Source organism: Hyla sarda, chromosome 9, assembly GCF_029499605.1.
Source record: "Hyla sarda isolate aHylSar1 chromosome 9, aHylSar1.hap1, whole genome shotgun sequence".
Taxonomy (NCBI): Eukaryota; Metazoa; Chordata; class Amphibia; order Anura; family Hylidae; genus Hyla; species Hyla sarda.
In genome coordinates this window covers 131,634,599-131,661,787 of record NC_079197.1, presented here as the reverse complement: position 1 = coordinate 131,661,787, position 27,189 = coordinate 131,634,599, and positions in this window count along the sequence as shown.

Below are 27,189 nucleotides of genomic sequence, written 5' to 3'. Positions count from 1 at the left end.
TCTTCTCTAACCCCCTCCTATATTTCTTCAGCAAACATATCAGTGTCTCTGGGGGGTAATTTGGGTTTCGTTTAAGTCCAGCCAATCATTAACTTCTTCAGCTCTATCAAAAAAATAGGTGGAATCCAAAGCAACTATTCTTAATCTTGCTGGATAGAAGATTAAGAAGTCTTTTTTTAACTTCCTTAAACTTTGTCCTGAGCTTTTGGACCTCAATAGAATAGTCCGAAAATAGAGAAATATGTGCTCTGTTATATTTTAGATCTTGACAGTCCCGTGCTTTGTGGATAGTTACTTCCTTATCCCTATAATGCAACACCGGGGCTAGTATTGGCCATGGAGTGCGGCCTGGTGGAGGTGGTTTAGATGGAACTCGGTGTGCCCATTCGATAACAAACACTGAGGACAGCTACTGTTGACCAAACTGAGCAATGATCCACTTTCCAATAAATTCTGCGACATTAGCGCCTTCGACTTTTTCTGGAAATCCCAGAAAACTAATTTTATTCCGTCTTAGATGGTTTGTAATATCATCCGTTTTAGTAGTTAACACAGCATTTTCCTTGATAATTTTAGTCGTCTGTCTGTTGCATCCTGACAAGTTATCCTCCACCAGGTTTAACCGCTGTTCCACCTGCCCCACTATGCCAGAAATATTATGAAGATCATTTCTCAGGAGAGATATATTTTATTGAAAATGACCTACTTGGGTCGATAAACCAGTTATAGTGGCAAAAATATCCCTTAGGGTTGGTTCTTTGTCCTGATTAATATCCACTGTTTGATCCTTCTTTAAATTACTCGTATTTAAATATTTTTGAGCATCATTACTGAGGGAGGCATCTGAGCCTCCATATGAGTATCCAGCTGTTGATTTATTTCTGGCATACTCCTATTCATATTTTGAAATTCCGAATTTAAAGTTATAGATGTTTCAAATTGTCACTTTAGATCCACTGAACCCTCCATGCTTTCATTCATAGTCTCCTCTCTCCCCTCCTCCTCCAGACCCCCCCTGCCGCTTCAGACATTGCTGCTTCTTGAATTGCAATGGCTTTAACCAGAGCCCTATCTCACCTTTTAGCAGCTGCTGCAGCCATTACTACATATAAGCAAACTCAGTCCCAGTGTCCTTATTCTCAAGTATATTACACTTTACACTGAGTCAGACTCTTATGGGTTTTATTCCCGTCTCCTCTTAGATTATGTCAAGGAGACTCTCTGCACTATTTTCCCAGTTTATTCATGGGATCACAGACACGTCTTCCCCCCTTATTACCTTCCTTTTTACAGGTCACAAAGCTGCTCCACAACAACCACCGGCCTCCCGGCGTTCCGCCGCTGACAGCACGCTAGCGCATCGGGAGTGCCTCCGGGTTCAGAAGCGGAAGCACAGTCAAGTTCTCGCATGATCTCTGAGTTATCCTCTCGCACAGCACTGTGCAGAGCACAAGCGCCAGGCACATCAAACAGTAAACTGCCGCCAGGGCTGGGGGACCTCCGTATTCAGGTATGCAAAGATAAATCCTGCTGCAGGAGATTGTTTTAGCAGCAAGGGAGGGCTGGGGGTCGGGTATCGAGGTTATAGCTGGGGTATAATGCTGAAGATCATGGAGAGATAGTTCTGTCTCAAAATGGATAGATTTCGTGGGAGCAGGAGGAAGGCGTCCTACATCATCTCCGGTCTAGCCATATTTATTTCTAGTCCACAAGTACATACAGTCTTATTCTCAAGGGGGACCTCCATGCTAAAAAGCAATAATGTATTTTTTTCTAGGATAAAAGCCTCTGTCTCTTTCACTACTACACATAGCCTCACAATTGTCTTTTTTCTTGCTAATCCTGAGGTGTATGTTGCTCCATGTTCCAATGGACAGCATTGCTCATCCATGTGAATTTCAGACCCTGCCAAGCACTGCTCCCACCTTTTCTAAGGGGGCTCCTGAGGAATTCTGGTCATACAACACTCTTTCTGTCAACTTCTCTCTGGTATGAAGGGAGTCTTCCTTTTAGTTTTTCTCACACTTTGCTGTCACCTTTCCTGTTTTCAGGCCTCTCTGGGGGAAAAAAACAAACTTTCTGTCTCCCACTGTCTTCCGTTGGCAGTAAGGTCACTACAGTTGCCCCTTTTGATTCCCAGCAAGGCACTTCTGCTCCTTTCTGACCTTCCTGGCATAAGCAGAAGGGAGACTTCCACTCCTTCTGCAGGTGGTCTGGCTCCATCCAGGTGCTACCTGGCATAAACACAGATGAGACACTCCCTGTATTCTTACACTTTTTGGTTGTTATCTGTGGCACTCTCTGTGCTCTTGTTCAAGTTGTCTGTTCTCCTTTTTTATCAAGAAAACTTTTTTAAAGCACCACAATAGCTGCTTAATGGAAGACAAATAACGATACAGTTGTTAATTTTTTTTTGTTAACTTCCAAAAATGCAGTGCAAAAAGTGTGTCTGAAGGAAACCTTAGCAAACTGTCAATCTGCCTCTTCCTCAGGGACCGCACTGTTAAAAAATACACTTGGCACAGCTAAGAAGACATTTCTTGGTAAACAAATTGTAATTCTATTTTGCATGTATAATAAGTTGAACAGTTTTGTCCTGGTTTTTAATATACTTCATACTTTTTCAATCAATAAAGCAGTTTTACTTCTGAAACTGATTACTTTGCGAATAGAATTTTGTTTGGCTGCTAAATTAGTTTCTCTGTATTCTCAGTGCGTTTTAAGTACAAGAAAATCCTTCAAAAGAAAAAGCATTTAGTAAACTTCCAGAGGTGAATGACAATAATGAAAACACAGCACCGTTTGTAGAAAAAGGAACTTGGTGCCATTTGTGTGCCGCTATTAAGACACAGGATTTGTAGTGGAGAAAGGAGTGGAGATACACTAACTTATTAGTGTTGCACAACACTGTGAAGAGCATTTTGGTTAGTGTCTTTACTCCAGAAGGGCCTCACAGCTGCCGGGCATCAGTGAACAATTATCAAAATAAACGGGATTGAATAAACACTTGGCGCTAGCTGATTTTGTGGCTAACGCTAAGCCCGGCTTAGTAATGGATTCCGTCTACAAGACGGCTTCCACTACTAAGCCTGAAAATTCAATTATAAAAAACATGACACATTGAAAAAAAATGTATTTAAAAAAACACTCCCCGACAGCCCTCATTAACCATTTTATTGAAATTTAAAAAAACGCTGGTCATCGTCGCTGTCATTCAAATCTGACGAAGTCCTCCGCATTCACGCATCTGATATGAGAAGAAAAGAAAAACAAGAAATACGGGTTAGTACATTTTTTTGCGCTCTATCCTGGGACATAATGCAGCATGTTCCTAAACAGGGAGCCTCCAATTATTGCTAAACTACAACTCCCATCATGGGGGCTGTAGTTAAGCAACCACTGGAGTCTCCCTGTTTGGGAACACACAACCAGAAAGGCTCTGTTCACATTATGCAAAACACATAATGTAAACAGAGTCAGGCCTGGACTGTGTAGCTCCGCCCCATAATGATGTCATCACTAGGGGGCGGAGCAGGAAAGGTAAAGGAGTGAGACCCCCTTTCGATCTGTCCCTCTGCCCTTGGACTACTACTTCCATCATGGGACAGAGTCTGTCCCATGATGGGAGTAGTTGTAGTACCGCAGCGCTGAGGGATGGCATTTGCACATCCCCCGGCTGCGGGACTTTTAGGACTACTACTCCCATCATGGACAGACTCCATGATTGGAGTTATAGTCTAGGGGCTGAGGTGCAGATTGCAGCAGGTCATTCTCCAGAGACCTGCTGCGATCTGCATTTATTGAGTTAACAAGCCGTCGGCACATGCGGCTACACTGCGCTACCCACCGGCTCCAGGCTCCTGTATACGTGTCATAATTCATAATCCCCACTGCCGGGAGACGGGAGTTCTGATTGGTGAATAGCTATTCACCAATCAGAGCTCCCGGCGGGGATTATGAATTATGAAAGCTGTATATAGAAGCTGGAGGAGAGCGCAGTGGAGCCACCGGCTTGTTAACTGAATAAATGCGGATCGCAGCAGGTCTCTGGAGAATGACCTGCTGCGATCTGCACCTCTGCCCTTGGACTACTACTCCCATCATGGGACAGAGTCAGTCCCACGATGGGAGTAGTTGTAGTACCACAGTGCTGAGGGATGGCACTTGAACATCACTCGGCTGTGGGACTTCTAGGACTACTATATACTACATGCTCTGTCCATGATGGGCGTTATAGTCCTGATTTATTAAGTTAACAAGCCAATGGCACATGCGACTGCATCTCACCGTTAACATAGTTTTATAGGTATGATGATTTTACAATAAATAATACAGTAATAAGCCCAGATTTATCAAAGAATGTCTACGGTAGAGCTATTTCCCTGCATTTATTTGGGTGGTGGGTATGACTGAAGATGCATGAAGATGCAGCAGGATGATGAATTTTGTGCAGCTCTGCTGTGGTGGGAAAAGCTCTACCACATACACTTTTTCTAGACGCTTGTGAGGGAGGGTAGTAGACACTTTTCTGGGTCCTGAATTTGGCAGGTTTGGTGTTTTTACTTACTTTCACAGAGCTGACTGGACATTTTTACTTGCATTTTAGACGTTGCAATCAAATCTGATTGTGGTGTCTAAGGAGTTAAAGCCGGGCATCACCATGATCAGTGATGTTTGGCATTAGAGATGGGTCCTGGTGGAGATGCAAGGACCAACCAGCTATGAACCGCGCTCATCTCCTGAGCGCGTGTCATAGAAGGGGACACTGTTGTCCACAAAAGGTTAAAGGTTGAATTGTGGAGGGTAGAAGTGATTCTCACACCTACTGCTAGGTAGTGTAGCTTTGCGCCTAAAAAAGTACCTTTGCGCACAACATAGCGACTTTTGACAAAAGTCGCAAATGATAAATACGTGACCACTGCATGGTCAAAAATAAAAAGTTCTACAGGTAGGCAAAAAGAGTAAAACTGTCCATATCAAAAGACGCATAAAAGTCTCAAAATATGCTGCTTGCGCCTGAACTGCGCCAAAATATAGACAAAAAAATGCTCTAAAAACAATGATAAATCTCCCCATAGAGTTTCCAAATAATACCTGTATGCAAGGAGCAAAATATCATCAAGGTTAATATGACCAATACTACCATTATACAGGGATCAAATAATACCACTAGACCATTACCATATATTATTAGTACAAAGTGACTAATTAATACAGTTATACGGTAATTATATAAAATTCTATATACATAGTGGCCGGACCTCCGTGATTAGACATCTTACCCCTAAGATGTTTAGTGGCGGAGTACTTCTTTAAATCTAGTCTAGTTTAAAGTCTTCTCTGAGCAAATCACAGGTGATGTCTTTACTGACTGGAGTAATTCCCTTTTACTGTGTCTTCTGTAGAGCCTAGACCTCCATGAAGACCTGCAGAATTGCCAGACCAACCTCTTAGGCTCCTTACTCCAGCGCCCTTCCAATCTTTATACAAATATTCAAAATATGTTTCCCCAAATGGTAAAAATGCCATACACAGTAAAAAGCCACCATAACAATAATAGTGTCCCAATTAGCCCCACTTTAGCAACAGAACCTCTTTGTGTTCCCCACAAAGCAGTTAGGTCCACCTTTGTGCCCTATATTGTAATTAGCCTTCCTTGCGCCCCCACTTTGAAGATAGTTCCCCTTATGTGCCTCTACATAGTAGTTAGGCCCTATGTGACCCCCTACTGTAAATAACTCTCCCCTGTCCCTACTCATTGAGGTTAGGCCTACTATTTGCCCCACATAGTATCCAGGGCCCACTTTGTGCAATGGTAACTAGACCGATATTTCCTATGCTAGACTTAGTAACAATGTGCTGAAGTAGATGCCAAAAATGTATTGAGATCCTCACACTTCTTTAAAAAAAATGACACACCTTTTGGGCACCAAATTTCTGCTATAAATGATATACATTTTCTTGCGTAAACTACAGTGAGTCCACTGGACTGGGAGCTGTGCTCTGCTCACCAAGCTCCACCTACTTTTTAGAAAGTGCCTTGAGAAATGCAAAAGTTGCAAAGTTGTCTATCTCTGCTCAGACTGTTACTGGAAACTCAAATATCACAGTGTGCACAGTAACCACAGACCACCACCAATAGACTACCACTTCCAAGTTGATTAAGAACATTATCAAGCTTGTCCCTAAAAATAGATGATGGAGGCAGCTTAGCTACTCCACGCCACTGTGACTATTTCAAATTAAACACAGCATGCTCACAATAGTCTCCTTCATAAGGCAAGTCATTTTCTGCCATCAGACACCCAAGACACAAGCTTGTACAAGATGTGTAAGAGATTAATTAGGGTGGCTAATTTTTCCCTTATTTTTCTGATGGAATCCCTTATACCCAGTAAAAGTTATCCATTCATAAGGGCAACTCAGGTGCATACATTTGGTTTCGATCAGACAATATCTCCCGTCTCTTCTACAAGCTTCATGTTTTACATGGGAAATGTGCCTGGAATTGTGCCTACTCTCAATTTTGAAATTTAGGATTATGCTAAAATGATTACCTGGGATAATACTGATGTGAGCATCACGGTATCTCCTGTGTTGCGAAATGTTTCAAATAACTCATAGACAAGATTTCCCTGCCTAATAACACAGTGCCAGGGTGGTCTACCCTAAATACCCATAAAGTGCCAGTGGAGACAACTGTGTAACTTGTGACAGGGGTGTCTGACAAGTAAATGGTCAAGAGGCACGTCTTTTCCATAATTTACTCTATTATCTAGTCAGGCCTTGACAAATTTGACAATAAGAGTTAATTAAGATAAAGATTAGGTTGCCAAAGCTCTTTATATGGTTGGTTGGGTAGGTCTGACTTGCAACCACCTCCATGTGGGTCACTAGATATACTAAATCATCAAGTGGATGAAGAGTGGCATAAGAACAATTTTCTGCACAATTCAAGGCACATTTGTAAAACATGAATCTCGTAGTGGAGATAAAAGATATTGTCCAAATTTTGCCTGTAAGTTGCCGTTATGGGTCGGCAATTTTTGCCCGGTGATAGGATTTAAACAGGAGAAAAAGTGGAAAAACTAGCCTGCCTAATGACCATGGGAGGACATGCAAAGAGTAGAGAGCCTGATAGCCCTTTGATTCCAAAGCTACACTGGTTAAAAAGGCTTAATTTAAAAAGAATTGAGCTTCTTGTGGATTGTCTAGTTTTTATTGAACAATTTGGACACCCTTGACCATCACATCCATATTCTCTTATATACTGTCATTGAAGGAATCTTCATCCCCTATTACTGGATATGCTTCTTTACCAATATTTTGTCTAGCTAATAACACACCAGAGTTGTATCCTTGAACCAGAACAAAAAGCGGATGATTAATAGTCTAATACAATGATACTCTGTTGTTGTGCACATTCTCCTTATTAATAATATTAAAGGTTTCCTCATTACCGACTCATTTTTTTTGTGTCTAACAATGTCTCGTTCTGTATAAAATGATAGGTATTTCTCAAGGGAACATTCATATTTAATGTGAATGCATTATGTATGCTGTAGCAAACAATATTAAGGCCAATTATTCATCTTTTCTAAATCATGTTTACCCATAATAACACTGATGCCAAAATAGGCTTCTTTTCACATCAAGCAATAACAAACACCTGCAATTTGTATGCGATGCCATTCATTAAGAACCTAATGATAAGAACAACAATACAAGTAGCAATCTGACTAATTTGTTTTAACTCCTATGGCAGAAATAGCATCCAGGTTACTTATTCAAATGCAATTAATTCATGTATAGGTGGACGGCTTATGTAGCATTCTTATCTGTTCTGTGACGATAGGTGGCCCCTTAATAATAGCTTTTCGTATTCCCTAGGAAATAGTTGAGGATCAACAAGCTGACATAAGAGTGACAACATCGACATCACAGGGAGGGTGGAAATTTTAGATAACATTTAAACAAGAATTAAAAAATTTATAATAACAATACCCATTAGCAAGGCACATTATAAAAGCCCACCATGCCAAGGACATGCATACTAAGCCATTGAGAAAGGGGGACCCCCCCCAAAATGTATCTGGACTCCACATCACAGCACACAGTCCAGTATTGCCAACAAATCACTATTGCATATTGCTATTGCACATTTGCACTCTAATCTCTTGCAAGCTCTGGAGTCCCCTGCAAGGTTCACTACACACTTGCCACACGAGGAAGCCGCTGACAAGGTTTGCACTCACCATTTCTGCCTGCCACGATTCTGTTACAGCAACCCATGTGCAGTGCCGTACCACCTAGCAGCAGGAGAAGTCGGTTATTTTTTGGATTATTTTTTTGAATTTTTTGCATAGACTACATAATTGGATCTAATCATATGTGTCTATAAGGATCTATAACTGAGACACAATACAAAGGTAGCATACTGTGAAAATGTAATTGCCATAATGATTATTACAAATACTGGCATTGATACCATGTTTTAATGTTATTTTACAGAGCCCTGCACAGATACCAGACTAAGTATATATTAGTGATATTATTTTATAAATCACATATTTTATTTAACCCCTTAAGGACACAGGGTTTTTCAGTTTTTGCACTTTTGTTTTTTCCTCTTTACCGTTTAAAAATCATAACCCTTTCAATTTTGCACCTAAAAATTCATATGATGGCTTTTTTTTGTGCCACCAATTCTACTTTGTAATTACATCAGTCATTTTACCCAAAAATCTATGGCGAAACAAAAAAAAAAAATCATTGTGCGACAAAATTGAAGGAAAACCCCCATTTTGTAATTTTGTGCGCTTCTCTTTATTTTGTAGATTTATTCAATTAAAATTATACCTTACTTATGTAGGTTTGATTTTGTGGTACTTCTGAAAAAAATCATAACTCCATGCACGAAAATTTATATGTTTAAAATTGTCATCTTCTGACCCCTATAACTTTCTTATTTTTCTGCGTACGGGGAGGTATGAGAACTCATTTTTTGCGCCATGATCTGAAGTATTTATCGGTACCATTTTTGTATTGATCAGACTTTTTGATCGCTTTTTATTCATTTTTTCTTGATATATAAAGTGACCAAAAATACTCTATTTTGGACTCTGGAATTTTCTTCCGCGTACGCCATTGACCGTGCGGTTTAATTAACGATGTATTTTTATAGTTTGGACATTTATGAATGCGATGATACCACATATGTTTATTTTTATTATGGTTACATATTTTTTATATGAAATTTGGGAAAAGGGGGGTGATTTAAACTTTTAATAAGGAAGGAGTAAATTTTTGTGTTTTTTAAAACTTTTTATTCAACTTTTTTTTTTCACTTTTAGTCCCCTTAGGGGACTTTTAGGAGGAATCATTAGGCTCCTCATATAGATCAGTGTGGTATCATAGAACCACATTGATCTGCGTGCTCTGTGCTAGATTGATAAAGCCTGGCCCTGCCATAGTTTATCAATATCAGCGCAGGAACCAGCAGTGAAGGAGAGGTAAGCCCTCCGGCTACCTCAGCAGTGGATCCGGATCGCCCCCTGCAATCGCGCTGGGGGGGCGATCCCCCCCACTGGACCACCAGGGATGGTTTAAATGTCCTTATAGACGCCACTGTCAACTACAGGAATCAGCTGGAGGCCGGCCGGTATGACGCGGGCTCGAGTCGGGAGCTCACGTCATACACTGCTTGCCGTCTCAGGATGGGCTGGCTCATCCTTAGTCGGCAACCGGGTAAACCAGCTACATATTATTTCTCTGCATTTCCATAATTTGAAGGTTACATTTTATTAGTGTGCAGCCACCCAATTCATATTTTTCTTCTCAAGAATGAAGAAAAAAAAACAATCCATTAAGGGACCAATTAAAATGTTAAGTGTTAAGTTAGTATTCCTGTGCAAGCATTGTTATTGTCTTCAGACTGCTAATGGGAAAAGGGAAGCAATTTACACATTTAAAGAGAAACATTATAAAACAATTAGTCTTACATACGTCAATGGGCACACATATGGTAATATTAAGGCAGTATCTGAAGTAAATGTTCCAAATAATAGTCTTTCATTTAAAGTTTAACTCCAATTTTGGTCCAGGGGAGGGATACTTGTTTAAATTTCCTGACAACTTTGTACCTCGAGACTTGTCTGTTGCTTAACTGACCAGGATACAAATCTGCCATAATTCCAATGCATATCCATATGCTGATCACTTTAGTCTTGGGTTACAAAGTTGCCATTATTTTTACCCGATATCCAGCCGGTGTACTAACATTGGAGTTAAAGGGGTTCTCCGGCGCTTAGACATCTGCCCCGTGGTCGGCGGTAATCAGACCCAGAGCGAACATGCTCCGGGGACTGATTTTAACTGGGGTGCTGCGTGCAAGATCATGGGGGTCCCCAGCGGCGGGACCCCCGTGATCAGGCATCTTATCCCCTATCCTTTGGATGGGGGATAAGATGTCTAAGCGCTGGAGTACCCCTTTAAAGGGCTTACCAAAGTGTCATACAGTAATGGACATACTTACCAAGGATCTGTGCTTGTGTTGGTGGTAAATGGTCGTTTCTCGTGTCAGTCATGCTAATGATTTATTTTTTGGAAACTAGCTACTTCCTGTTTCTGTGACTTCCCTCAGACTACAATATCCAGGATCCTTTATTTCCCACCCACATATCGATTGCCTTACCTATTGCAGCACAGCCACTTTCCCTTTGAATAGATAACTTGCCCGACATCACCTGACACCCAAGTTGTGGATCTGTATGATGATAAATGCATGCACATGTGCTTCGGTAATGTCATCAGGGGGCTGCCTTCATGCAAAACAGACAAAGCAGCCCTGCCCCCTTTCAGCACCTGACTTGTCATGTATTGTCTCAGGCCGCACAGAAAGCTGGGAAAGGTCCGAGACAACACTTAATTTGTAGACTGCAGAAAAAAACTTTCTGGGAAAAAGAAAGACAAAGAATTTTAATACCAGCCACCAATCACATGTAAGTGAAGCATATTGTAATTAGACTTTGCGGCCCATGTCTTAATGTCAAGGAACCAAAAATCCTGGAATACCCCTTTATGACACTGACATGAATTTATAGAATTTAAAATTGACCCAAAATAATTGAACAATGATGAGTACCACCAAGTAAATGTTATAATATCAATTAGGGTGCTAAATGGGTATGCTAGAGTAACAACCAACCAAAGGCAAAAGAGAAATGCAAGTGCACAATGTAAAAAATAGCTGTGTTATTACCATCTATATTACATTTCAGTCTGTGCTCTTAAAGCTATTTTTATATCTTCTTGAATTGGATGTGCACTTGGTTTTGTGCATTTCTCTTGTGTCTTCTGTTGGTTAATATTTTATATACATGACATATTATAGTACTATCCAGTGCACAAATCTCTGTGATATACAAATGCCTTATCATACTGTTATATGTTCCACATATTAAAGTTTTAAAAGATGTTATAACAATACCTAGTAAAGCCAGATAAGTGATGACAGAATCCAGTGTATACAGGCTGATATTGGGAGTATACCTGCTGTTCAATAGCAGAGAAATGCTGCTACTAGATCTGAATAGCTTGTAACTCAGAAGAGGAGATAACACCCAGGGGTCAAGAAGCTTTGGGACATATGGATAATCACAGTAGAGATATATGGCAGTTATTCGAAATACAGAGTTTGGAAGGAAGTCAGAGACTGTAAGTCATTGGGGTGATGCTGAAGACCCTCAACAGCCAATATAGCAAGGTGCCAGCTTTAAAAAGGGTATTTGGTTGATAACCAATATGATTTCCATAAGTAATTTTAGGGTCAGACTGATGATGCATATTTGCAGATTGTTTAACCCCTTAGGGACGCAGGGTTTTTAGCTTTTGCATTTTCTCATCACCTTCTAAAAATCATAACACTTTCAATTTTGCACCTACAGACCCATATGAGGGCTTATTTTTTGCGCCACCAATTGTACTTTATAATGACATCAATCGTTTCTCCACAAAATTTACAGCGATACCAGAAAAAAAATATTTGTGGGGCAAAATTGTAAAAAAAAACAAACACATTTTGTAACTTATGGGTGCTTCCGATTCTATACAGTACGCTTTTCATAAAAATTACACCATATCTCCATTCTGTAGGTCCATACAGTCACAAGGATATTTAATTTATATAAGTTTTGTTTTATTTTACTGCTTAAAAGAAATTATAACTACATGCACCAAAATTATTATGTGTAATATTGTGTAAAATAACTTTTTTATTTTTCCGTATACGGGGATATATGAGGGCTCATTTTTTGCATCAGGATCTGAAGTTTTTATCGGTACCATTTTCATTTTGATGGGACTTTTAGATCGCCTTTTATACATATTTTAGGGTATACAAAGTGACCAAAAATACGCAATTTTGGACTTTGGATTTTTTTTACGTGTACGCCATTAATAATTATTATTAACATTAAATAACATTATATTTCCATAGTTTGGAAATTTACGCAAGTGGTTATACCACATATGTTTATCTTTATTTTTATTTACATTTTTTTTTTTAAATGGGAAAAGGGGGGTGATTAAAACTTTTATTAGGGAAGGGGTTAAATCACATTTATTTACTATTTTTTTACACTTTATTTTTTGCAATGTTATAGCCCCCATAGGAGACTATAACATGCAATGCCTTGATTGCAGACACTGATCAACGCAAAGCCATAGCATTGCATTGATCAGTGTTATTGGTGCTCTTCTGCTCCAGCATGGATCTCAGGCACAGAGCAGCAGAGTGACGATCTGACAATGGGATACAAGGTAAGAAGCCTTCCGTTGTCCTCTCAGCTGTTCGGGACACCTCGGCGGTCCCAAACAGCCCACTGAGCTAACCAGCAACAATTTTCTCCTGTTTTAGACGCTGCGGTCAACTTTGATCGCGGTGTCTAAAGGGTTAATACTGCACATCAGACCGATCAGCGATTTCCGGTATTAGCCACGGGCACTGGCTGCAGATAGCAACTGGGACCTGCTGGGTATGAAGCTGAGCGTTCTTCACATAACGGGAGCCGGCCATGAGTGTAAGTTTATGCTCATGGTCGTTAAGGTACTAACCTAAACTGTAGTCTGAAAAAAAAGATGAAAATGGGCTTCGCCTTAAAGGGATTTTTCAACGATGAAACTTATTTTCAACTGTCAAATAAATTAACATATACTGCAAAATATTACCTTTCATGGTTTCTTTTTGTTTTTGGTGCAAATGGTTTGCTCTGTTGCCTTCAATGTGCAACACTGACTGACAATTAATTTCACATGCTATTGTGCAAATGGAACAGACAACAGGTTGAAATTTTAGGCAATTAGCAAGACACCCAGACAGCCCAACACTGTTCAGGACGTTTGGCATTTGCCAGAGAACAACAAGGTTGGCAAATTATCCACTGACCCCCTGTGCTCTTCAAAGATGAAAGCAGGTTCACACTTAGAACGTTACAGACGTGAGAGTCTGGAGACGCCATGGAGAATGTTCTGCTACCTGCAACATCCTCCAGCATGACCGGTTTGGCGGTGGGTCAGTAATGGTGTCGGGTGACATTTCTTTGGGGGGGGGGGGGGGGGTGCACAGCCCTCCATGTGCTTGTCAGATGTAGCCTGACTGCCATTAGGTACCGAGATGAGATCCTCAGGCCCCTTGTGAGACCATATGTTGGTGCAGTAGGCCCTGGGTTCCTCCTAATGCTAGACGATGCTAGACCTCGGGTGGTTGGAGTGCGTCAGCAGTTCCTGCAAGAGGTAGACATTGATGCTATGGACTGGCCCGACCATTCCCCAGACCTGAATCCAACTGAGCACATATGGGACATCATGTATCGCTCCATCCACCAATGCCCCGTTGCACCACAGACTGTCCAGGAGTTGGCGGATGCTTTAGTCCAGGTCTGGGAGGACATCCCTCAGGAGACCATCTGTCACCTCATCAGGATCATGCCAAGGTGTTGTAGGGAGGTCATATGGGCATGTGGAGGCCACACACACTACTGAGCCTCATTGTGACTTGTTTTAAGGACATTACATCAAGGTTGGATCAGCCTGTAGTGTGGTTTTCCAGTTTGATTTTGAGTGTGACTCCATATCCAGACCTCCATGGGTTAATACATTTGATTTCCATTGATAGTTTTTGTGTGATTTTGTTGTCAGCACATTCAACTATGTAAAGACGAAAGTATTTCATACGATTAGTTCATTCATTCAGATCTAGGATGTGTTATCTTAGTGTTCCCTTTTTTTTTTTTTTTTTAGCAGTGTATATCCTGCAATAGACTTCCTATTCCTGTTGTACATTGTAGCTAAGAATGTAGCCAACTCTTTCACTCTCTCCTTATGAGGAAGCTACTGTAGGTGTCAAAAAGATGTAGTGAGAGGGAGGTAAAAAGTGACTGAATTTCCAGCTGGCAAATAAAGCAGAAAAAGGATGTTAGTAGCAGGATAAATATTAGACAGAAATGCAACAGAGTAGACAATTTGCATCAGAAACAAAAGGAAAGCATTAAAGACCACAGAAATGTAGAAGAATAATGAATATCTTCAATAATACTGTATGTGTTCATTTATTAGACAGGGGAAATAGGTTTCATACTTGAAAAACCACTTTAAGCTAAGTAGCTGTAATTTACAGTGGGGGAAAAAAAGTATTTAGTCAGCCACCTATTGTGCATGTTCTCCCACTTAAAAAGATGAGAGAGGCCTGTAATTTTCATCATAGGTATACCTCAACTATGAGAGACAGAATGAGAAAAAAATCCATAAAATCTCATTGTCTGATTTTTAAAGAATGTATTTGCAAATTATGGTGGAAAATAAGTATTTGGTCAATAATAAAAGTTAATCTAAATACTTTGTTATATACCCTTTGTTGGCAATTACAGAGGTCAAACATTTTCTGTAAGTCTTCACAAGGTTTTCACACACTGTTACTGGTATTTTGGCCCATTTCTCCATGCAGATCTCCTCTAGAGCAGTGATGTTTTGGGGCTGTCTCTGGGCAACATGAACTTTCAACTCCCTCCAAATGTTTTCTATGGGGTAGAGATCTGGAGACTGGCTAGGCCACTCCAGGACCTTGAAATGCTTCTTATGAAGCCACTCCTTTGTTGCCTGGCAGTGTGTTTGAGATCATTGTCATGCTGAAAGACCCAGCCATGTTTCATCTTCAATGCCCTTGCTGGTGGAAGGAGGTTTTCACTCAAAATCTCATGATACATGGCCCCATTCATACCTTTCTATACACAGATCAGTCGTCTATGTCCATTTGCTGAAAAAGAGCCCCAAAGCATGATGTTTCCACCCCCATGCTTCACAGTAGGTATGGTGTTCTTTGGATGCAACTCAGCATTCTTTCTCCTTCAAACACAACGAGTTGAGTTTTTACCAAAAAGTTCCACTTTGGTTTCATTTGACCATATGACATTCTTCCAATCCTCTTCTGGATCATCCAAATGCTCTCTAGCAAACTTCGGACAGGCAGTTGATTTCGTCACACCAAGCTGCTTGCCTATTGTAGATTCAGTCTTCCCAGCCTGCTGCAGATTTACAATTTTGTTTCTGGTGTCCTTCGACAGCTCTTTGGTCTTGGCCATAGTGGAGTTTGGAGTGTGACTGTTTGAGGTTGTGGACAGGTGTTTTTTATACTGATAACAAGTTCAAACAGGTGTCATTAATACAGGTAACGAGTGGAGGACAGATGAGTCTCTTAAAGAAGAAGTTACAGGTCTGTGTGTATTATTTCCTGTATTATTTCCCCCCCATTCTGTCTCTCATAGTTGAAGTGTACCTATGATGAATATTACAGGCCACTATCTTCTTTTTAAGTGGGAGGACTTGCACAATTGGTGGCTGACTAAATACTACTTTTTTTCCCCCCCACTGTATATGAACAAGTTCTGTCAAATGCATGTGATTGGGCCATGTATCTTGGTGTACATTGATGTAAAAAGGGCTCACTTTATAACTAGAGATGAGCGAACTTTTCAAAAATTTGATTCGGTCGATTCGCCGAATTTTCACGAAAAGTTTGTTTCGATCCGAATTTGTTCACGGCAAATCAATATTAAAAAAGGCTATTTCTAGCCTACATACAGCCTCTATAGGGGTATAGAACACTTTGCTGTCTCCTAAAACGTATATGGAGTGTGCTGGGGTAGTGAAATAATACTGTTATTCAGAATAGCATGCAGATTACCGGCATTGCTCTTAAAATCACTGCTGCACAGCAGCACAATGACAGAGCCTGGTGGTGGCATCAGTGTTGAGCGCCATGGGCCATATTCGAATTTACGATATTTTGCGAATATAAGCACGAATATTCGTCATATATTCGCTAAATTCGCATATTCGTAATATTCGCGGTTTATTTTCGCATATGTGAAAATCCGCGTATGCGAAAATTAGCATATGCGAAAATTAGCAGATACAAAAATTAGCATAAGCGAAAATTAGCAAATACGAAAATTAGCATATGCGAATTTTCGCATATGCGAAAATTCGTGCCCCTGTCTCACACAGTAGTATTAGAGCCTTGTTTACACCACACAAGCTGGAAGCAGAGAGGGATGATCACTGTGATGTGTACTGTGAAAAAAAAAAAAAAAAAAAGAATATTCGTAATTACTATATTCGCGAATATTCGCGAATTTTCGCGAGCAACACTAGGGAGACTATATAGTGACTAGTGTTGCTCACGAATATTCGCAATGCGAATTTTATTCGCGAATGTAGCACTATATATTTGTAATTACGAATATTCGTTATTTTTTTTCCACAGTACACATCACAGTGATCACCCCTCTCTGCTTCCAGCTTGTGTGGTGTAAAGAAGGCTCTAATACTACTGTGTGAGACTGGCGCGCGAATTTTCGCATATGCGAATTTTCGCTTATACTAATTTTAATATAAGCTAATTTTTGCATATGCTAATTTTCGCATATGTGAAAACAAAACGTGAGTATTACGAATATGCAAATTTAGCGAATATTTGACGAATATTCATCAATATATTCGCGAAATATCGCGAATTCGAATATGGCCTATGCCGCTCAACACTAATGATCACTGTGATGTGTACTGTGAAAAAAAAAATACAAAAATGAATATTCGTAATTGCGAATATATAGTGTGATATTTGCGAATATTCGCAAATTCACGAATGTGCGATATTCACGAATAAAATTTGAATTGCGAAAATTCGCGAGCAACACTAATAGTGACTGAATGGCACAGCGTGGAGTTGGCTGATGCACTAGTACACTACACACCAGGTCTTCACAATCCCCCCCAAAAAAACAACACAATATATGAAATTTTTGACAAAGATTTCTCATTGGTAGCACCCGCTATCCAAAAATTTTTTATTAACAGACCCGGGCCCCACCTCTGCGGCATCAGAAACCCATATATTGCCTGAAGGACACAGCCTGGAGTTGGCTGATGCACCAGTACACACCAGGGCTTCACAATCCCCCCTCCAAAAACAACACAATGAGAAATTTTTGTCAAAGATTTCTCATTGGTAGCACCCGATATCCAAAAATTTGAAATTTCCTGAACCAGGCCCCACCTCTGCGGCATCAGAAACCCATATATTGCCTGAAGGACACACCCTGGAGTTGGTTGATGCACCAGTATACACCTGGGCTTCACAATCCCCTCCAAAAAACAACATTTTAGAAATGTTTTAAAGAAATACCTTTGTGTAAGAACAAGCGCATATCCAACAGTTCACAAGACTCTATAATGCAGGATGGTGGACCACCCAAAGACATTCTTCTCAAAAATAATAAACTACACAATGTTTGATTTTTTTTTACAAAAACTAATTCAATATGTGTGTAAGCGCATCTGTCTCCAAAAGATCAGATCACCGAAGGACTTTTTTCGCCCAAAATGATGAAGCAGAGTTAATCCCTGTCTGTTTTTTTATTTTCATTAAAAAATCACACGCATCAAGCGTTCCGTTGTGTAACGGTTAGCATTCTGGAAAATTCAATTTTATTACCGATAAAATTATCAGTAAATAAAAAAAAAACACTACCCAAGAGTGTTTAATTACCCCATACATTACACCAGGAGCAGTCAGGAGTAGCCCTCAGCTGTACCCAAGAGGCTTTAATAACCCCCTACCTTTGCACGATCAATTGCGAGATCGAGCAATACCAGGTGTGTTATACCCTCAGATTTCCGGGGTCGCAGGTGCACTCCACTGAATGGATTAGCGTGTCTCTATCTTTCATCGACCGGTGCTGGTAACCCGCTAACTCCCGGAAAGGTAAGCTGCCGCGAAGCAGGTGGGCTCCCCCGGGCACATTTGGCTCCAGAATTTCCACTACTGCCACACCATGCTGACTGCCAACCGTGCTACCGCCTTGCTGACTAAAGGGCAACCTGCAACTCTCTTCTCCCGATGATGAACCCCCCTTCTCCTGAGATCGAGCAATAACACGTGTGTTATGCCCTCAGATGTCCGCGGCCGCAGGCGCGCTCCACTGAACGGATTAGGGTGTGTCCATCTTTTTTGGTAGCACCCGCAATCCAAAAATGTTTAATTCCCAGACCCAGGCCCCTCCTCTGCTGCATCAGGAACCCATAGATTGCCTGAAAGACACAGCCTGGAGTTGGCTGATGCACGATTACACACCGGACTTCACAATCCAACCCAAAAAAACGCCAAATTTTATTGAAATTGTCTGACAAAATACCTGTTTTTTTAAAACAAGCACATATACAGCATTTCAGAAGACTCTATAATGCAGGACGGTGGACCACCAATAGACATTCTTCTCAAAAATAATAAACCACACAATATGTTCAAGTTTAAAAAAAAATTGAAATTCCAAGACCAAGGCCCCACCTCTGCTGCATCAGTAACCCATATATTGCCTAATGGACACAGACTGGAGTTGACTGATGCACGAGTACACACAACACACCCGTCACCCGGGCTTCACAATCCACCACAAAAAAAAAGGAAAATTTAATTGAAATTGTCTGACAAAATACCTTTTTTTTTTTTTTTTTTTTTTTTTTTTAAACAAGCGCATATACAGCAGTTCAGAAGACTCTATAATGCAGGACAGTGGACCATCAAAAGACATTCTTCTCAAAAATAATAAACAACACAATGTTTGAAATTTGGTTAAAATAATTATTACACATGTGTAAGCGCATCTGTCTCTAAAAAATCAGATGACAAAAAGATTCTAATCGCCAAAAATGATTAAGCAGAGTTAATCCCTCTCCATCTATTTTTTTTTTTCATAAAAAAATCACACGCAACAAGCGTTCCATTGTGTAACGGTTGGCATTCTGCAAAATTACATTTTATTACTGATAAAATTACCAGTAAATTTAACAATAACACTACCCAAGAGTGTTTAATTACCCCATACATTGCACCGGGAGCAGTCAGGAGAAGGCCTCAGCAGTACCCAAGAGGCTTTAATAACCCCTTACCTTACCCGATCAATTGCGAGATCGAGCAATAACAGGTGTGTTATGTCCTCAGATGTCCTGGGCCGCACTAGCGCTCCACTGAACGGATTAGCGTGTCTCTATCTTTCAAGGACAGGTGCGTGTTGCACGCTGAAACCAGTTCGTGATAGGGATCTGGGATTGCAATTATTTAACCTTAAAACGAGGAATTACCAGTAAATGAGGGTCATAAACTGGCGTGGATTAAGTACCTGCCCTTTGTACACACCGCCCGTCGCTATAAGCGATTGGATTAGTTAGTGAGTTGGTTAGTGAGGTCCTCGGATTGGCCCAGGCGGGGTAGGAGAAGGCCCTGGCAGAGCGCCGAGAATTTAACGATCATTGTTGAAATTTGCATTAAGCATGTATTTAGCTACTGCTAAACATCCAAAAATTTAAGGCCAGAGGCACCAGGGAGGCAGGTAGTTCCTGAAAGACACAGAATGAGTCTGGAGCATGCATTTGCAGTACCCAAGAGGTTTTCATAACCCCTTACATTTAAAGATCAATGTTTACTTTCGCATTAAGCATGTATTTAGCTACTGCTAAACTTCAAAAAATTATAGGCCCAAGGCCTGAGGCACCAGGGAGGCAAGTAGTTTGTGAAAGACACAGAATGAGTCTGGAGCAGTCATTCGCAGTACCCAAGAGGAGCATGTATTTAGCTACTGCTAAATTTCAAAAAATGATAGGCCCAAGGCCAGAAGCATCAGTTTTCCCCATATTAGGCAGCATAGATGTCCCCCAGATTAGGAGCATAGTTGTCCCCCAGATTAGGCAGCATAGATGTCCCCCAGATTAGGAACATAGTTGTCCCCCAGAGTAGGCAGCATAGATGTCCCTCAGATTAGGAGCATACTTGTCCCCCAGATTAGGCAGCATAGATGTCCCCCAGATTAGGAGCATAGTTGTCCCCCAGATTAGGCAGCATAGATGTCCCCCAGATTAGGAGCATAGTTGTCCCCCAGAGTAAGCAGCATAGATGTCCCCCAGATTAGGCAGCATAGATGTCCCCCAGATTAGGAACATACTTGTCCCCAGATTAGGAGCATAGATGTCACCCAGATTAGGCAGCATAGATGTCCCCAGATTAGGAGCATACTTGTCCCCCAGAGTAGGCAGCATAGATGTCTCCCAGATTAGGCAGCATACTTGTCCCCCAGATTAGGCAGCATAGATGTCCCCAGATTAGGCAGCATAGATGTCCCCCAGATTAGGAGCATACTTGTCCCCCAGAGTAGGCAGCATAGATGTCACCCAGATTAGGCACCATAGATGTCCCCCAGATTAGGCAGCATAGATGTCCACCAGATTAGGAGTTTAGTTGTCCCCCAGATTAGGAGCATAGTTGTCCCCCAGATTAGGTAGCATAGATGTCCCCCAGATTAGGAGCATACTTTTCCCCAGAGTAGGCAGCATAGATGTCCCCCAGATTACAAGCATACTTGTCCCCCAGATTAGGCAGCATAGATGTCCCCCAGTTTAGGAGCATAGTTGTCCCCCAGATTAGGCAGCATAGATGTCACCCAAATTAGGCGGTTTAGATGTCCCCCAGATTAGGAGCATAGTTGTCCCCCAGATTAGGCCGCATAGATGTCACCCAGATTAGGCATCATAGATGTCCCCCAGATTAGGAGCATACTTGTCCCCCAGATTAGGCAAGTAGTTTGTGAAAGACACAGAATGAGTCTGGAGCAGTCATTCGCAGTACCCAAGAGGAGCATGTATTTAGCTACTGCTAAACTTCAAAAAATTATAGGCCCAAGGCCAGAAGCATCAGTTTTCCCCATATTAGGAGCATAGTTGTCCCCCAGATTAGGCAGCATAGATGTCCCCCAGATTAGGAGCATAGTTGTCCCCCAGATTAGGCAGCATAGATGTCCCCCAGATTAGGAACATAGTTGTCCCCCAGAGTAGGCAGCATAAATGTCCCTCAGATTAGGAGCATACTTGTCCCCCAGATTAGGCAGCATAGATGTCCCCCAGATTAGGAGCATAGTTGTCCCCCAGATTAGGCAGCATAGATGTCCCCCAGATTAGGAGCATAGTTGTCCCCCAGAGTAAGGAGCATAGATGTCCCCCAAATTAGGCAGCATAGATGTCCCCCAGATTAGGAACATACTTGTCCCCAGATTAGGCAGCATAGATGTCACCCAGATTAGGCAGCATAGATGTCCCCAGATTAGGAGCATACTTGTCCCCCAGAGTAGGCAGCATAGATGTCCCCCAGATTAGGAGCATACTTGTCCCCCAGATTAGTCAGCATAGATGTCCCCAGATTAGGCAGCATAGATGTCCCCCAGATTAGGAGCATACTTGTCCCCAAGAGTAGGCAGCATAGATGTCACCCAGATTAGGCAGCATAGATGTCCCCCAGATTAGGCAGCATAGATGTCCACCAGATTAGGAGTTTAGTTGTCCCCCAGATTAGGAGCATAGTTGTCCCCCAGATTAGGCAGCATAGATGTCCCCCAGATTAGGAGCATACTTTTCCCCCAGAGTAGGCAGCATAGATGTCCCCCAGATTACAAGCATACTTGTCCCCCAGATTAGGCAGCATAGATGTCACCCAGATTAGGCAGCATATATGTCCCCCAGTTTAGGAGCATAGTTGTCCCCCAGATTAGGCAGCATAGATGTCACCCAGATTAGGCGGTTTAGATGTCCCCCAGATTAGGAGCATAGTTGTCCCCCAGATTAGGCCGCATAGATGTCATCCAGATTAGGCAGCATAGATGTCCCCCAGATTAGGAGCATACTTGTCCCCCAGATTAGGCATCATAGATGTCCACCAGATTAGGAGCATAATTGTCCCCCTGATTAGGAGCATAGTTGTCCCCCAGATAAGGAGCATAGTTGTCCCCCAGATTAGGCAGCATAGATGTCCCCCAGATTAGGAGCATAGTTGTCCCCAGATTAGGCAGCATAGTTGTCCCCCAATCAGCGCAGGTCGGTCAGAGCCAATCAAAGGGCCGTATGTGGCAAGCGGGCCATGCAATGCCCAGGTCTGCCCCAGAGGGTGTAATAACCAACCACAATAGAGAAAATTTTGTTGTAGGAGCATGGTCAATCTACTCAGACCCATCTGTCATTGGTGGCTGATCCATCCCTGATTCATCTTGACAAACGTCAGTCTCTCCACATTTTTAGTGGACAGACGAGTTCGCCTTTGGGTGACTATGGCCCCGGCCGCACTAAACACCCGCTCTGATGGTACACTACTGGCCGGGCACGACAGCTTTTCCAGGGCAAACTCCGCTAGTTGTGGCCATAAATCGAGTTTGGCTGCCCAGAAGTCAAGCGGATCTTCAATGATTGTTGGCAGGGTCATGTCGAGGTAAGCCACCATCTGCTGGTTCAGGTCCTGCTCCATGTCCACCTGCTGCTGATGAGTAGCTTCACTATGCGGCTGAAGGAAGCTACTCATCAGCGACTGTATACTCAGGCTGCTGCTGATTGAGCCATTACTGCTCCTGCCACCCCTCCCCTCCAGAGCAGCCGTGGCAGTGGAAGGTGAGCGCAGAGGGCCCCCCGAATCAGACCTGCGAGTGGATGGACCAGGTGGCCGATAGGCATCGGCCAACCGACTATGTAGAAGCTCCCTGAAGTAGGTCAGTTTGTCCTCCCTCTCAGTGGGTGTAAAAAAGGCCCCCATTCTGGGCCGGTAGCGAGGGTCTAATAAGGTGGAGATCCAGAAGTCATCGCGCTTCTGGACAATTTGGGGGTCACTACGCAAGCAACTCAGCATGCATCGTGCCATTTGTGACAGTGACTCGCTGGGACTACCTCCCTCCATCTCCACTGCATACTGCCACGGTGTGTCTGGGTCCTCTGTCTCTCCTCCCTCGTAATAACCCTCCAGCTCCTCTGGCTGCTCCTGCTCCTCCTCTCCTGTCCAATGACCAGAAACACCGGCCATCTCATCCACCGTGAACTGTGCTCCGCTCTGCCCCTCATCATCCTCCTCCAGGTTATCCCCCACAGGACTCATGTAGCCTTCTGATGTAGGCGCAACGTCTCTATTGCCGTGACCAGCCATGTTTTCAATAATTTTTTGGAGTAAATGTAGGAGTGGAATTACGTCATTCATGGCGTAATTCGAGCAACTAACATAAAATGTGGCTTCCTCAAAGGGCCTCAGCAAACGGCAGGTGTCACGTATGAGCTGCCACTCGTTCACATTGAAGCTACACAGGGGAGTACTCCTATCTGCTTGTATCATCAAAAAATTTGTGATGGCTTTTCTTTGTTCGTATAGTCTGTCCAACATATGGAGGGTGGAATTCCAACGTGTGGCAACGTCACAAATGAGACTATGTTGTGGGATACCGTTCTGACGCTGCAGCTCAAGCAAAGTGTGCTTGGCGGTGTACGAGTGGCTGAAGTGCATGCACAATTTCCTTGCCATTGTCAGGACATCTTGCAAATGGGGTGAAGACTTGATGAACTTCTTGACAACCAGATTCAACACGTGTGCCATGCAGGGCGAATGGTTCAAACTTCCTTGTCGCAGCGCTGCCACAATGTTCTTCCCATTGTCGGTCACCATGGTTCCCATTTCCAGATTTCGTGGAGTAAGCCATACTCGGATTTCTTCCCTAATGAACTTTAGCAGTTCCTCCCCTGTGTGACTCCGTTCGCCAAGGCAAACCATGTGAAGGATGGCTTGACACCGCTGTGCCCTACACACGTGGTACGATGAAGGGCCACCGAGATTTGGACGTGCAGTGGAGGCCAAGGACACGGGGAAGAGGAGGAGGCGCACACTGTAAAAGGACCAACTGCCTGGGAGCGAGAGTGTGGAGGAGAAAGCGGTGTGACCTGTCCAAGTTGCTGTTGTGGCTGTGCAGGAACAACATTTACCCAGTGGGCCGTAAAAGACATGTATTGTCCCTGCCGTAGTTACAGCTCCACACGTCGGCGCTACCGTGCACTTTTGAACACACCGACAGGCTCAAGGACTGGCCCACCTTCTCTTGTACAAACTTATGCAGGGCTGGTACTGCCTTCTTCACAAAGAAATGACGGCTTGGGACTCACCTCGGCTCGGCAAGAGCCATCAATTCCCTGAAAGCTGCAGAGTCCACCAGTTGGAAAGGGAGGGACTGCAACACCAGCAACTTGGACAGGAGCACATTCAACTTCTGCGCTGTTGGATGAGTGAGCGCATACTGTTGTCTCTTGGACATGGCTTCGCCGATCGATTGTTGGTGGAATGGCTACGAGCGGAAGAAGCAGGAGTGCAAGAAGGAGGGTTTGACACAATGCTCCCTTCGGCTGAGGTGGTGGAGCCTTGACTGGATGACGGAGGGAGCGGATGGCCACTGGGTGATGGGGCAGGCTGGACCACTACCTCGGAGCCACGGTTATCCCAGGCCACTTTATGGTGGCGAATCATGTGTTGACGCAGGGCCGTGGTGCCGAGATTGGGACCCTGGCCACGCTTCACTTTCTGCCGACAGATTTTGCATATGACTACGCTAAGGTTCTCCAGATTCTTTATGAAGAACAACCACACTGCAGAGTAGCTGATTTTCCCACCCGCAGTTCGCACTATTTCACTGCTATTGGCGCCGTCTCCAGGAACCCCTGTTCCACTACTTCCCTGAATGGTAGCTTTCCGCGAAGCAGGTGGTCTCCCCCTGGCACGTTTGGATCCTGAATTTCCACTACTGCCACCACCACGCTGATTGCCAACCGTGCTACCGCCTTGCTGCCTCATAGACATAGAGCAAATCTCTTCTCCTGATTATGATGAAGCCCCGGCTTCTGCACCCGACTCCCAATTGCGATCGGTTTCATCATCATCAAAAAATGTGTGCACGTCTTTGATGTCCTCCTCGTGTTCCACAACAGTGTCTGCCTCAGGACCCTGAACAATTGAAACACCGCCTCCCACGTCACTCTCCGCATCAATACTTGCCCGCCTTGCGGAGCAAAGGACGCATGTCTCCTCACATTCTAGGCTGCCCATTAGATGCTGACTGTCCTCTATTACATTGTCCTCACTAAATAGTGGAGCTGAACCCAAAGCATGAGATACTTCTTTGGGAGAGGGAACAGCATAGTACAAAGGCAATGGGATTACGGGGACTGCTGCCGGGCCATGCCTGAGGAACCCACGACTCTTGACTGGGGTTGTCAGATGTCGCTTGTGATGATGGGGATGAGTGTGCAAACCAATTGACGAGGAGAGATGGGTCGACGACACGACCACTGGGTGTTAACGGGAGCTCATGCCTATTGCTGCAAGTCCTGCTGCCACTCGCCCCAAGTCTGCTGCCAACTCTGCCTGACTTATGTAGGCCTCTGCCCCATCTCTGTGCACGTCCTGGCACTTCCCTGCCTGACATACTTAGTGCGTTTATGAGGGCATAGAACCGCAGCAGGCGATTACTTATGGCTGTATATAGGCCCTAGACAGAATAGCAGTTACTAAATAGTTCACTCCTTTGTTGTATGTAGGCCCTTTGCAATGATGAGCTCACTGGTATGCGTATTTCTACGCTGAAAAAACACTTTTTGTTCTTTAATACACCGGCAGGTGTATAACGTGTGGTATAACACTGAATTTAGCACAGAGACAGAGTAACAGGTGAAAAACGGTAAAAAGGCACTAAAGTCCACACTAATATGACTTATTTCTGAACAGCAGCAGGACCCAACAGTGCAGCACCGCAAAAAAAAAAAAATCCAGGGATTAAACCCTAAATTGCACTCTGTCACACAATTCTGAGCAGCAGAAGATTTGTGGAGCAAAAAAAAAAATCAATTGGGCTGAAAAATGAGGAGATAAGATGCTTCATAAAGTTCAGGCAGCTTGGAGATCTGTATAAGGCAGCTGACAGCTATCTGCCCCTCTCTGCTGCAATGCTCAATAACGTGAATAGGAGGTTTAGCTATCAATGATCCTTCTCAGAGTAACAGCACAGCACTCTGCACTCCTGTCTTTCCCTAATGCTGATGTGACTAGCAGTTGCAGTGTAACGCTGTGGTATGAGCTATTCACAAACACATCCATCTGAGTGCATAGATGAAATGAAGAGAGGCAAGATGGCCGCCGTATATATAGAAGCTGTGACATCACAGGGGTCAGTGAACACTGATAGGCTGCATCTCACATGTGGTTCAGGGTCAGCCCGCCTACCTTCATTCCCGCCGCTGTTTCCCGCCCTCCCATAATCCCCTGCCCCATGTACTCACATGTGGATCCGCCATCTTAGGTCTCCAATAGCCTGGAACACTGTAAAATGGAGTTTAATAAAGCGATTCGTACGATTAAATCGCGGCGATATTCGTATTCGTTGCAAATCGAATTTTTCATGAAATTCGTAACGAATTCGGGTTTGTCAACTTCGATTTGCTCATCTCTATTTATAACATAATGATCAACAAAGAACCACCAAAATCATTTGAAATAACTTTTGGACAGCTATAGATCTGAGGTGCAAAATTAGCCATTTTGGAAAAACTTTTCTACCATCACCTATACCTCAAATAAATTATGGAAATATGGCTCCAGGGTAATTTGAAAATGGCTAATAGCTGCAGAAGATCGAAAGAAGCCCAATGGGAAGACTTAACAGTCTGATACAAAGTGTAAAAGTGTATAAGATGAGATCTCTTCTCCAGTTGGTCCACTAGTGATAGCAGGAAGATCGATGGTAC